At 43.1% G+C, this 14,223-nt stretch overlaps 1 long non-coding RNA gene across 2 annotated transcripts in view; it reads left to right on the plus strand.

Moving 5' to 3' along the window:
• Positions 1 to 11,061, plus strand: part of LOC105249895 — a 44,064-nt gene extending 33,003 nt beyond the window's left edge. The window contains exons 2-3 of one of the 2 annotated variants that reach the window (XR_003123341.1): positions 7,791 to 8,028; positions 10,877 to 11,061. This is a non-coding gene — a long non-coding RNA (POU domain protein CF1A). The remainder of the gene's footprint in view (positions 1 to 7,790; positions 8,029 to 10,876) is intronic. The other variant, XR_003123342.1, reaches the window with a different exon arrangement.
• Positions 11,062 to 14,223: the final 3,162 nt, after the last annotated feature.

Here is a 14,223-nt window from a genome sequence, read left to right on the forward strand (position 1 = left end):
ATTCCAGAAAATTGAGAGATAATTCTGAGATCATTTCTTTCTACAAGCATATTCGATATAATAATAATTGATATTGCTGTCTGTCTGCTTGTCTCACACAAATTTTTATCAAACAAACAATTGTCTTGGCAATCACAGTTTCGATTAAAAACTTTAGCGTCGATAGATATAAATCTCTTGACTATTGATTTTAATATCGAATACGTAACCATAACAATAACCGTAACGAGAGTCGCGGATACGAGCGACCATTACGAGAAAATCCACGGGAAATGTAATAGTATTGAAAAAAGACTGCATGGAGGCGACGTAACACGAGGTGCATCGAATGCGATCGATCAATGGGCTTCTCGTGCGATTAGTAGGCGAATGGCGTTTACCCGTTAAATACGACGTTCGGGTAGGATGTAATAGCGGTAATTACCGTGTCAGTAGCTATACTCACCGGTATTGATGGTCGTTTCCTCCCTTTCGCCGCTTAATTATGGCTTGTTAAGATATCCAGCAATATACAAAAAAAATTTGTTTCGTGAACAATTATTCTCTTCGACGAGAGAATTTCCAATTTTTTCTAATTAAAATGGAAGCGCTTTTTCTTCTACTTATAACAGAAGTGCCTTCCTTGCAAGTGTTTAACACTTGATTCTTTTGCTACCGTTATGTCTTCAAGATTATCATTCTCTGCGGTATACATTGCTACTGATGAACTGTATAATCCGTTCTTCAACGTTGTACATCCGACAAAGTATGAGGGCCAAACAAGGCGAATTTGAATAATAATGGACATTACAATAGCGTTAAAGAGCTGCTGGTCACTCTCGCTTCACTGACAGTCTCTCCTAGAATTATCTCTGAGAACCTCTGGTTGGCGTGAGCAGGCGCACGACGGCAGAACCTCAGGAAGATTCAAAGGAAGCGACCGCTTTCGGCTCGGGATCCTCGCCGGGTCTCATTGCGCGTCGTTTTACTCCGAGAGAGAGAGAGAGAGAAGACACGAGAGGAGCAAGGGGTATCTCGCCACGTCGGCGAGCGTTTGTGTAAAAGTTTCATGTACGTGCCGATGACGTGGTCGTGGTCGAGGTCGAAGGAGGAAAGAAGCGCGACCCGGTGAGACGAGGTGAGACAAGCCGAGGCGACCTGGGAGCAGGAGGACGAAGGGGACGCGTAATCCTGCGAGTATGCCGGTTCGGCACGATTCTTTTCGGATGCTGCGCTGCGAGAACTCGAGCGTGCCAGCGAGGTGTCTATCGTTGAGATCCGACGAATTGTCTAGAAGAGAACCCAGGACGTCGCTTCTCTTCTCCCCGCGGCTTCCGGTGTTCCGCCCTTCGTACCTTTCGAACGGCAGTCCGACCAGGTCTGGGATCGTACCGAGTTTTGTGTTTTCGTGTTTTCTAAAGAAGTACGTGCTTTTTCCTCAATTTTCACCAACCTGTTCTCGCAACTCAGTCATGGAATATAAATCCATGTCACGAGCAAGGTGGGGGGATTTTGGACCGACTGCTACGTAGAAATTTTCTCCGAGAAATTTTGTCGGAAAAGTGTAAGAATTTTATATAATCGGAACGATGCGATCGGAGATCGCGCTAATAATTAAAATCGCATTTTACACGCGTTATATAATAACAACGTGATGTATCGCGATATCTGGCAGAGAAATCGTCTGTAAACTACACGTGTAACAACGTATTTCGACGGAAATCAAAGGGAGTTCATTGCGCTCTAGCTTTTTATTCGATCGCAAAACTACTCGTATCGGTGATTCTCACGGAAAAGGAACAATCCGGTATAAGGTTTCCGGATGCGAGTCTGAGAAAATGAGATACAACGATCGCGATCGGTCGATTGAAGATTAAAAAGAGTCAGAGACGAGAGACGCGAGATAACTTTGCGAATTTAACAGCTCATCGCTTCTCGTTTCGCGCTTTATCGTTGCCCATCGATGTCTTTATTACCCTTGGTTAAGCGATTCCGATTTTCACGTTTCTCGATTCTACGATCATCTCTCGACTATTTTCTATGATAGTTCGGCCTGGCGAGGAAGTTTCCGAGATACGGAGCCCACGTATCCTCGCTCGTTGCTAATTTACGCGAACTTGAGTTAATATCGTACAGTCTTCGCAGGAATGTATGGAGCGTGCAAATAGCAATAGCCAACTACCTACGCACGTTGGCCGAGCTTTAGAATCGCGCGCGTGCAATATTCCATATCGTGTTCGCGATACTTGTCGCTGCCTTTACATCTCTGCGTATGCGGAATCATTAGAAGAGATCCGGTCCAGCTGGAACATTCTAAATAAATAATTAAGGCATCGATAATCGTGTCGCGCTGGCACAGGATACCGCTATTGGCGCAAGAAAACTGTTCGGAGATCCGCTCCCTCCGAGAGCTTCGCAGCATCTCTCTCACTTTGGAATCTAATGGTGACAGATTGATCGTAGGATCGATCGCGACGATGCCCTCGAGGGTCACCGGCTCGTTCTTACACACCGGTGGCCCTTTTGTCGTCTCCTCGCCAGAGTTTTCAGAGAGAAAGAGAGCGAGACGGAACGGAGCTGTCGTCCTCCGCATAGTTCAAGGGGTGATTCGTCACGGGCGTGAGCTAACGACGACGACGACGACGTTCCATCGTAATCACGTCATCGACGTCCATGATTTTTTCTTCTGTATCGAGATACCATCTCGCGACGTTGTTACTCGTATACCGTTCACGGCAGTCTTTGACGTCGATCGGTAGTGGACTTGTCCGCTACCGGATCGATTATGCTGATGAACGAGAGATACGGTGTCGTAGAATTTTTCAAAATCGGGAATCCAAGTCTTATCGAAGGTCACACGGTTTTTATTTTAGATAATGAACGCAATATGAATGCGAAAAATATTAATTTCTAGAATAAGAGTCAAAGCTAACCCGGATATTTGTGAGATGGAAAGCATGAGCTCATTGTGGAAGATTTATAAAGCGCGTATTCTTGAAAAAAGCGCAACTTGTATTAGAGAGATTGCGGGATTGAGCGAAAAATATATCGTGTCAGCAACAAGACGGAGTGAAAGGAAGAGTCAGTTGGAGTCACATCCGTCATACCGTTGGTATTTTAAAGCCCCGCAGACTACATATACGTTTCTTTCTCTGAATGTTTTTCCATTGCGTAAGAATATCGCTTTACACGACAGCAAGAAGAATCCGCCTCGTTCTTCCAATCGCGATGAATAGAAACGATGAGAATAAGCGACGAATAGAAACACACGATGACGAGACGACGACGGAAATTGTGACGAAATTCCCGGCGCGTCGTGCGAATAATTGCACGAAATATCGATTTTCGACAGTCGATGGGGCGTGTTCGAGTCCTTCTCCGCCTTGTCCACAACGCTTTTACAGGCGCTGAAGAGACGTGGTCGGGTGTTCGAGGGTACGAGGTGGTCGCTCGGAGAAGGCGAGAGAGAGAGAGAGAGAGAGAGAGAGAGAGAGAGAGAGAGAGAGAGAGAGAGAGAGAGAGAAATGAGAAGAAGAAAGATCAGGTAGAGGATAGTCGGCAGCCCGGACTGACCAGCGGGTGCTCCGGATCCGACTGGACCGGTTTTGCTTGGATTCCCTAGGAGTCCTAGCCTTCGGGACTCTGCAAGACTGGCTCTCGCTCTCTGGGATTCTCTCCGATGCTGACCGGTCAGCACCGGTTACCGGTCACTACGATGCAGAGCAGCTCTCGTCGCTCGTCTCAGATCTCTCTCTCTCTCGACTTTTTTCTTCTTCTCTCCTTCCATTCTCGTCCGTCAGGGAGGAAGTTTCACGCCGCATCGCCGGCCCGCGGTTTCAGCCGTGCTACCACAGCTAGATTTCAACGTATCATTTATCATCGGCCGCCTCCTGCACGCGCTGCTGCCGCTCTGATGACTTGATACCGAAGGCGACACTACGTCCAACTTTCATCTTGACCCTCTGCTAATTCTACATTTCTTAGATGGATATCGACCAGAGGTGTGATTAAAATTCACCGGGAATTTGCGCTCCGATCTTTTTTTCTTTCGCGTTATCTTGATTATTAATTAATCGGCTCGATCAATGTCATCCATTTATCATTCTTTCGAATTTCTCACTGGGAGAAAATTACGTCGCAATCGCCGTCAGTTGGAGAGGGTCGCGCTTTTTATCCTCGTTTCGAGATGTTTCTTCAAAGTGTTGTCAAAATCCAGTTTAGAAATCGAGTTCAGCCTCCTGAAGCGGTTCCGAGCGACCGTTATAGGCGAAGATGGCGGAGACCTTCGTTCTGAAAAGGTGGACCGGCCAGCAGCCAGTTGCATCGCGGTTTTGTCTACTTGGCAATATGCGTGAAAAGAGGCGGTAGTCGAGAAAAAAAGAGTTGCGCGCAGGCTTTGCTCGTAGGGTGGCAGAAGAAGCTCTCCTGCTTCATTGTGGGAACGTCTCGATGATGGATTCAGTCATTAATTAAGGCCGCTAAGTGGGTACCTCCTGGCTCATTTTTTAGCCGCGTTCGAGCAACGAACTACTTGATACACAAGACATCCATCTCTTTATATCACCTTCTGTCGTTTATTTATTATTTAACTGCGCAACAGATTCAATTCAGGCCTTTTTTCACTGCTTGTTTACTCTCCCAAGTAATATAACTGGATTAATTAATGCGTTTAACACGTGAATCAGCGTTGACCGGCAATAATATAAGAGAATTATGCATATCTAATTCTTTCTCGCGCGACCACGCGGTAAGTCACGCAAAATTTATGCGCCATTGAACGTGTTAAATTATATAATTATTCCTACGTAATAAATCCTTCATACGTGCAATATTTTATAAGTGCCGTTTTATTCGCATTAAGTTTGAGGGGCTATAAGCCCAGCTCGCTGCTTCGTGCGTTAACAACTTCATTACGAGACCTCGTAATCTGCACGAGATCTCTTACCTGAAATCAATGTGCAGAAAATGCGAAAAGTGAGAGAGAGAAAAATCATAGATTGACGTGTTTAAAGCTCGATCAAGTTAATAAAGCTTAATTCTCCGATCCGTAACTCTGTTAAAAGATATATATATATATTAAATGAAAGAAGCATAGATAAAAAGGAGATACATAAACATTTTATTGCTCAAGTGTACTCGCATTGTCTGTAAAAGTTATTCAGAAGAGCTTGACGCATGTTCTTAAAGAAAGATCGACACGTAGGTCGAAGCTCACCGAGTCATTGGGAATTATGCTACCTGCATGCCAACACATTTTTTGCGCTTGCGTGCGCGACAGGTGATACACGCGTGACGCTCGTATGAGATTTTGGGAAATCGTGCGCGTGGAAGGGCGGCCGTGAAGTGGAACGTCAGGATTATCGTCACTGTCCGGTGCTTTTAAAGGTCCCATTAGCCACGGCACGTCATGCCGGTGGTAAAAGAGCGCAGCTGATGAATAGCGCTATGATCGTCGCGCATTCGAAGGGTAAAGTCTATCCGACCGCGCCATCATTCATTATGCTTCTCTTTTACGAAATAAACCGGAGGCACGCACGACGCTTCCGTAATGGCACTTACGTAATTGCCGTGGCTGTCACTCGGAAAAATCGCCTCGCTGATATACAGTGCTATTTAAGCCGCCATTAAATCGGGACATTCGAATTGTCGAGGTTTCGAGACTCCTAACATTAAAGATTCTAAGAATTCTGAAATTTTCTAACGAGAGATTTGATTTAACACGATGTTAATATGATTTATACTGGAATGGTGCTTTACACGCGAGAGGTTTCGCGATCCTCGTGGCCTTTCGAGCTTCGAAACTGAATTAGTAAAGTAACAAACCAGATGTGTGCATTCATTTTTATTTATGCGACACCCATCACAAACAGTATGCCGACCACGATATGTCGTTAAACTTGCGGCTATCGCAATATGACGAGCAAACACATGAAAGCACTGAATCAGAAATCAATATGAAACGATGCGCGACGCTAACGGCGTACACGATGATTAATAGTAAACGCGTTGGCTTTTTTTCTCGTCTAATTTATTCGCCCGCGAGATCACATTTTTCCGGTGTACACGCCTTAATAACCATTTAATGTTGTGCTAATGACGGCACTTTGCCGAGACTAATGATTTGGATCGTCCAGCGCTAACGACAGCGTCATCGACATTCAACAGTAACAGGGCCGCTGTGCAACCGCACACGTCGATTACGTTGAAGATGAAGATTTATGTAAAAATATTCCACCGCTGAATCGCGTTAATAATACGAACCCACTATTTCATTACAAAAACAACAAAGACTCTCTCAGGCCAATTTCTAATCCGTCCGTGCGATTATACTTGATAATAATATAATTAATATAATCCTGGTTATGCGCTACTTAAGCGATTAGATAATATATATAATCTGTTACGGAACACGCATATTGGTAGCATCCAATCAGCTGTCATTAAAGCAAACGTGTAGCAATAGCGCCAGTTACGCATATTTAACATCACTTTTGTACGTATCGTTTTGGCGAGATATTCTCCGCGTTTTCAATCGCGATTTTTGCAAGCACGAGGGAAAAAAGAAAGTACCGTCATTTGTTCGAGATTCGTTATAAAAAAATACATGGATTTTACATATTTATAATAATTTTTCACTAGTGATTATATAATCTCAGTCAATTCAGGGAGTTTGATTTATAGCTTTCTAATTTTTTCTTCACGTGTGAGAACGACTATTTAAATTTTTATCTAGATTATACTTTATTGGACCCCTTTAACGTACGTGAAACTTGCGTATCGATATGCATGATTCGCGTGTCAGGCAACACGCGACGAGGCAATCGCGGACAATGGGCCTCGTTTCCTTAAAACGCAAAAATTAGCATTGCCTATGGGCAGAGAAACAAAGTGAGTTCGCGGTGAAAAAGAAAAGATGCCGTTCGATGCAGACGATGCATCCATGTAACAATGATAATTGCAAGCTGTTTTTTCCGTGGCACCATCGCGCGATTATTCGAAAATAAGCGTTTTTAAGGGTACACCTCTCTTCCTCCTCTCTCAATGGTTCGGCGGATCTTTCTTCGTTGTTGTCTCTCGTCCTTCGGACACACGGCTATCTTGACCATCGCATAAAAGCCGCCGCATATTTTGATATAGCACGCTCCAAGAATGACATTTGTTTGTTCATTTTTTTCTTAAAAACAACAGACGACTCGTAAGATTATTCAATGATCGAAATGTATGGATTTTAATTTCTATATGTTTTTAATATTCTACTTGTTGTATGACACATTTCTCCCTTTCTCTCTTTTTCTCTTTATAATACAAAGTCAATTTATCACATTACATGGACTAGATATAATAGGAATTTATAAAAAATACTAGTCACTTTTGCGAGGAATAATCTCGATCGATTAAATCTTTTTCAATCAAGATTTCAGTTTTATTGAATAGTAAATGCAGAATATTACGAAGGGGTTTTGGATCTGCCTGTATATCCGCGGATTCCATCTCGTGGGCCCTACGGTGTAACAAGCGAACGCGCATAATGATATTAATCAGGGCGGTGTGTTCGGCTTCCTTAAAATTGCCGGCAGGCTCAATTTCTCACTTAAAATCTAATTAGAGCTTGCCGGAGCTCGAGCTGCCGTAGGCCGACCAGAGAGAACATATGAGGGGAAGTGGGGGGGCAAGGAACAAGATCGAGAGATACAGAGAAAGAGAGAAAGAGAGAGTCCTCCCCCCTTCCTCTCTCGACACAAGCGAGCCGCGAGTTTGACCTCGGAATAAAGACGGATCCCAACCTAAGGCCCTACTTTGCGAAATTGCAGTTTCCTGCCCTCGGATTGCCGATCGTCCCCCGGACCCATTTTCGGACCCACCGAACTCGACGATGGGCCCCGACCAACCCGGCCGCCACAGCCGCCGCTCTCAGTCGGGGCCTCCGAGAACAAGTATCCAGCCGTCAAGGATCGGTCGTCAAGGCTTTTGGAACGTCCGGGACGCGTCATCGCGTCGATCGCGCGCAGTCAGGACACTCGGACGGACTCAAATATCGTCGGATTTGAGGTGAGATATTTTTTATCGTTGCGAGCAAATCTCCTACTTTGCCATTTAAGGTTTAAATTTTTTTTTTCTTCAAATTTCCTAGCTTGAAAAAAATCATAATATATCAGGTTATTTCGAGAACATGAAAGAAGAAAGTATTCTTCTATTGTCATAGCTAGAAATTGTTTCTCTTTAGTATCTTTTACTTGGCTACATGTTTCTGCATTTTTTTAAATTGTTGCCTTGCAGAACTAGACGTGTTCCGACAGTTGATTGATATATGTTGCGCAAATATTTGATAGTTCGCGTTTCGGGCTTCACTCGCGGATTTTAGTAACGTTGATAACGATAAAATACGGTTAGGTTTCTCCGCGATCGATAGGGTTGGTGTCACTCGTTTTTAGAATACGTCGATGTTCGATGCATAATTACATGTATCGAGCGCTAAATCACGAAGATCGCGTATATCGAGGGATGCATACGGAGCGTGCACGGAGGACGATGAAAAAAAGAGCGAGAGAGGAGGGGGTGACAGGAGCAAAAAGACGACCAATCGTTAGCAAGGTACAAATTTCGCCATTTGCCGCAATAAACCTTCGAAACCGCTTGTAACTTCTTCTTATGGGAGGCATGAGTAATCACCTTGTTAGCCCTTATGGCCTATAGCCCTCGTGCTTACTCCCTCATCCTTGGGAGGGACAACAGCAACAACAACAGCGAACGGATGCACGTATCGATATAAAGAAAGGAAAAAAGAAAAAAAATGAGAGAGAGAGAGAGAGAGAGAGAGAGAGAGAAATAAAGAAATAGAAGAGGAAAGGTAGAGAAACGATAGGGGTACCAAACACACGCGATATATGTACCCCATCGACACCGGGTGTAACGAGTCAAGTAAAGAAACTAAAAATCACTGTAAAAGGAAGAGCAAGCTAAGAATGATGGAAAAGGACAAGGAGGAAGAAGGTTGTGTTAGGGAACAGGAAAAAGATCAATAGGGACGACAGATAGAGAAAAAATTATAAGGGATGGAAAGATACAAACAGATAAGAGAATGGTAGATCTCTCATATTCCCCTGCCGTTTCTTCCCCGCGTATATTATCCGTTCATTTTCCACGTTAAAATCTAACTAGAATTGTGTATTGTCATTCGCATCTCTCGTATTTTGAGTGTCTCATATCACTCGTTCTCGCGGTGTTTTCCTTAATTAATATCACATTAATAAGAGAAATGGCGTTGATAGATGGGACGAGAAGTCGTTGGCAAGTGCGAGTTTGAAATGCTTGCACGCGATATGAAAGATACTTGTTGACAGTATATAATATCGAAATCTTGATAAGAGTACCTCTTTATAGAGCTTGTTTTCGTTCCTTCCTTTAATGAAAGATTTTCTTTCGACTTGATTTACTTTGCTCCTTAAAAGAATGCAATAATTATAAGCCGATGTAAAAAATTGTAACAACATTTATTGTGCGAACAAAAAATTAATTAACGCGTAAAGTAGAAATATAATAAAAATATAGCAGAATTAATTAATTCTATAGTATCATATTTATATCGATTTAAATTGACACGTAAATTAGCAGTTTTAAATTTTGACATTGTTACTTACTAGTTTGCTACTAGTTTGCTACTTGTAGTTTTTTTTCACTATACATATAATATAAAAATTGAAAACAAATTGTATGTAAATGAAATCTTTCTGGCGAACAACACGAGACATCAAGTGTAGTGAGCGATTGTGTCACGTGAAGAAATAAAAATGGAGAAAACGAGCGAGAGACGCTAAACTTTTTTCTCGGCTATATTATTCTTATTCTTCTATTCGTCGCTTCGAAACCCTGAAGCGTTTATCGCCGTAATACTGATTATTGATGATTGGATTTTTGAACTTTTTATACCAGGCACGTGCTAGCTGATTTTTACAATTAGTGACTTAATAATGTTAATTTATGCATACGTAAATTACGATTATACGACTTGTGGTCTGATAATTATTGTTGATATTTTCTGCAATCGCGCATTATTTTCATTAAGATTCAAAAAATTATGATGTACGACGATGCGAAAAAATTCGAGAAATAATATTCTAATACTAAAGGCATTTTACATATGATTTCCAGGAATAAATTTTTTAGCATAAAGATAAGAGATTATGTCTAATCATATCGAACATATTGAACGTAATGATCCAGTTATCTAATTAAGTTGTAAACTCGTATACTGACACAATTCCTAACCCGCGATTAATATTTTTCCTCGAGAGACGTTAGAGGATCGAGCGTCTCGTGTTTCTCGCGACGCGAAGAATTTCGCTTGAAACGGGTTGTCGGTCCGGGTTTGCACGACGCCTTCGGAATTCCCTTTTCCTCGTAATTCTCACCGGACCTCCAACTTCGCGATACACGTACAAACGTATACTTGGCGCACACGTGCGCCAAGAAGTCGCGTGGCCCCATATCTTAAGAGGAAACCAGGGGGGGTCCAGCCGAAGGACAGCGAATGGGGACTAACACTGTTTTATCGTGTAGCCAATTAATAACGTTTCTCCAGGGTTCCTCCAGCTCCTCTCTCCGTCCAGCAGCCTCCTCTCCGCGAAGAAGAGATCTCGCTTTAGATATCCTCCGGCTCTCTCTCGTAGACTCCCCGAAGACGACATCTCGGGCCCCGTAACTGCTCGAATCTTGCGCGTTTTTATTTGCGATCGTGCCGCGGGACAGTAATGAGTTAAAGCGTCACCGACGCAAACGAAATATTAACGATTCCGTATTTACGTTATCGCGACAACGTGGAGAGAGAGATGCGAGAATAATCGTACGCCGGACATTTCGAGAATCTCCAATGAGAATAAGAATTGCCTTTGTGTTTTAGCTTACAGAGTTGTGTCTCGCATCGTCCTCCTGCAAGCAATCGTTCTCCAGAATCCAGTCGCAGCCAGGCATCGTGTCTCAGTGTGGAAATACATAATTACATAGAATTACGGTATAAGTTGTGTTAAATCAATGTTAATCGCTGTAGCGAAGTGGGGTATTATAATAAATACATTATTTTATGTACATCTGCGTGTGTCTGCCACTGTCGTTTTCCCCGAGACTACCGCTCCTTCATCCACAAAGCTCGAAGCGTTCCGAGTAATGATAAGTTCTTCGAACGGAAATCGATCGCGTCGATTATAGGATAAAATCTGTAACTCGGTTAATTGGATCGCGTAATCAACGAAATCCACGAATAGCGTAGGAAAAATGTTCAAGTCGTGACAAGACTATCTCTCGTCGCTGCGGAGTCTCGCTCGAGCTGGCGGGTCTCGTCGTTTAATTACAGTCTTCCAAAGTCGTTTGGAATTTGGCGACGGACTCTACGTCCCACGGAATTTGTCGAACGCGTCTAATTCCTGTTCTTCTTTTCCGCGAGGTAAACGGATCGTGTTACGATTACGAGGCAAGGTCGTAATCGCTTTTAAAGACACTTTCGGAGCTTACGGCGCGAACAACTTTTCTCCGGGACACAAAGAAGCTCGGCTTTTCTCCACGGTCGTTCCACCGTGTCTGTGTGCACCGAGGGAAAGAGTGGCTCGTAAAGAGCGCCTGCAACGGCCCGGCATCTGCGATGCGCAATTAACGAAAGGGTTTTCGCCTCTCCACCCCTCGTTCTTTTCCTCCTCGCAGCAGCTTAAAGGCCGGCCGCCACACCCGCTGACAAGACGTTTGATTTATAACGAGCTTTTACTTTTTAATTCCGACGCAAGTGTCACCGCGTTTCTTTTTTCCTCGCCTCGAGCTACCAGGAAACTCGTTGCGTCGCGAACGCGTTATGAGACGGCCTATAATTTATGCACAGTCTTATTTAGCTCCTCGAGTTTTTGCGTAATAACGTTGAACGTCGAGATTAATCGTAGATGTGAAAATCTCAATTGCGCTATCGAATCGAGAAATTAATGCGCCGTCGTCTGCGAACAAATATATCAAAATTTCTTAAAGAAGTAATATTTTGTCACATTTATTTTCATATTTTAATAATAATATATTTCTAGTAATAAATACATAGCTAATATTAAAAATTAAAACTACAAACTATATAATCTGGACTTTTATTAATCCTTAACTATATTTTCTGAAAAAGATTTAAATTTTGCGACGTTTAAATAATACGCAAATGCACTTATATATTACAAGACACGCTCGAGAGAGCTTATTAAAGCATCGCCGCTCGCCACAAGTCGCAGAAATATTCGGTCGCCCAACTTTTCAGCGAGTATCATTTCCGTAGCTTTAATTGTCGAAAGATAACGTCGTGGAAGGCAAGAAGCGGAACGAGGGAGGAAAGAGGCCAGAGATCGTGTCGTGAAAGTTTGAAGCTCTCGGTGGGTTCGTGCTTAACTCGGGATTTGGGACTCGAGGGGTACTTAACCCTCGGGATGGGTTATGAAATGACTTTATGGCAGATCAGAGGCTTGCTTTAGATTGCATAAGGGGGTCCAGGAGTAACGCGCGCAAGGGTACGCGCCTAGGTCTCCATACGATGTCATGTCCGAGCACGGAGAACGATCTCTATGATGATGACAACGAGGAGCCAGGCCCGAGAGAATTCCGCAAATGGAATCCTGATTACGAATAACGTCGTCCTTGCAAAATCTCGTCAAACTCGTCACTCACGTATCAGCTGCGCATCGATATCGGTAAGTAAAATCTTTCATTTTATTAAAGCTGTAATTTAACATAAAAGAATAGTTTCTTGTATGAATAAATAGGGGAAAAAAATACATGTTATAATTGCAACTAGGTATTATAGCTTGCGCGCAGATATCTCGTACAACGTTTGCTTTAGAGCGAAAGTTATTCGGTTTGAGCACCCTTTTTATGATTTTAAGGAGCTGACGTAGTCGGGTTCGTAATCGCGCTACGTAACATCAAACGTCTGACTTTGCGCGATTATATGCGACATATTCGCTGCATTTTAAAAGGCTGCGCAGATTAATTTATCTCAAAAAGAGCAAAAAAATTAATTTAATACGGAGGTTTTTCCTAAGAAAGTTACACGAGTATTTTACTGCGTGTCTTCATTATGCACATTTATGCGTAAACTACTACGAAATAGACGGACGTCGCTATATAATTCTGCATTTAACGAGAAGCTGACATTAAAGCTGACGTAATGAGACAGATGCTTCTAACATTCGCAACAACAATATCTGGTTCAATATTTTAATCGTAAATTGTTTCTTTTAATTATATTGAATATTTACTAGATCGCGCGATTGTGTTTTTTTCAGAAAAATTTATTATAGATAATAATTATAATAAGTTGGATGTTTCTCCTCTATATCGCCCGATTATTTAGAAATCTCCATCAATAAGTATAATTCTGTGCCTCTTATTGCACTTATTATAGAATATTAAATCTTAAATCAATTATGTCACGGATTATATGGTGATCATTTTCCGCTGAAAAAATAGCCGAAATTTTTGTGACGATCCGTAGCGACTCGTCTCTATTCGCGTGACGATAGATACGCGAGATAGCTCAGGTTTGAGCACCTCTTTGTGTAATTTTACGTTGCCGTGGGGTGGCTAAAGCTAACGCAGTGGGGTAGATGGTCGGTGGTATGCCCAGTAGCCAATTCCCGGCTTTGGGCTCGACTCGGCGGGTCCATTCATCGCCGTGCATTACGTGACCGGTTTACCAATCCAGCCCTTCCTGCACCATCACCCCTGCCGCCGCCGCCGCCGCCGTCGCCACCATCACCACCACCGACGTCCCGTCTATATACCTCTTTTCCGCTGCGAGGGCTGCCGGGTACGTACCTGTGTGTACGTGTATCTGCCAAACAACCCCCGGAGTCATATCGACCGGCTCGAATGGCCCGAACTCCCTTCGCGATTCCGAAATTCTCTCGTAAACGATTTTCCAAGGTTTGATTCCGCTACCCGTTTTACCCCGCTAAAAAAAGCTCTGCCATTCGACGGTCTTTCGTTTTTTCGCGCCCGTTTCTTCCTTGGTGCGAGAAGGACGAAAATAAATTATAAATTATGTATTTGTAGCGCGTGGCGTGAAAATTCGCAGTCACGAACCATTAGTCAGCGATAATAATTAATTATCTTCGATTAGAGACATGTGTAATCTCGGGCTCTGAGATCCGGGATATTATTCGCGCTTTATGAAAGTTTAGGACGGACTCGTCGCGGACAAATCGACCGGTTAGGTTGCGAAAAGAACAGCAT

This window comes from Camponotus floridanus, unplaced genomic scaffold (genome assembly GCF_003227725.1).
Source record: "Camponotus floridanus strain SB8 unplaced genomic scaffold, Cflo_v7.5 scaffold5, whole genome shotgun sequence".
NCBI lineage: Eukaryota > Metazoa > Arthropoda > Insecta > Hymenoptera > Formicidae > Camponotus > Camponotus floridanus.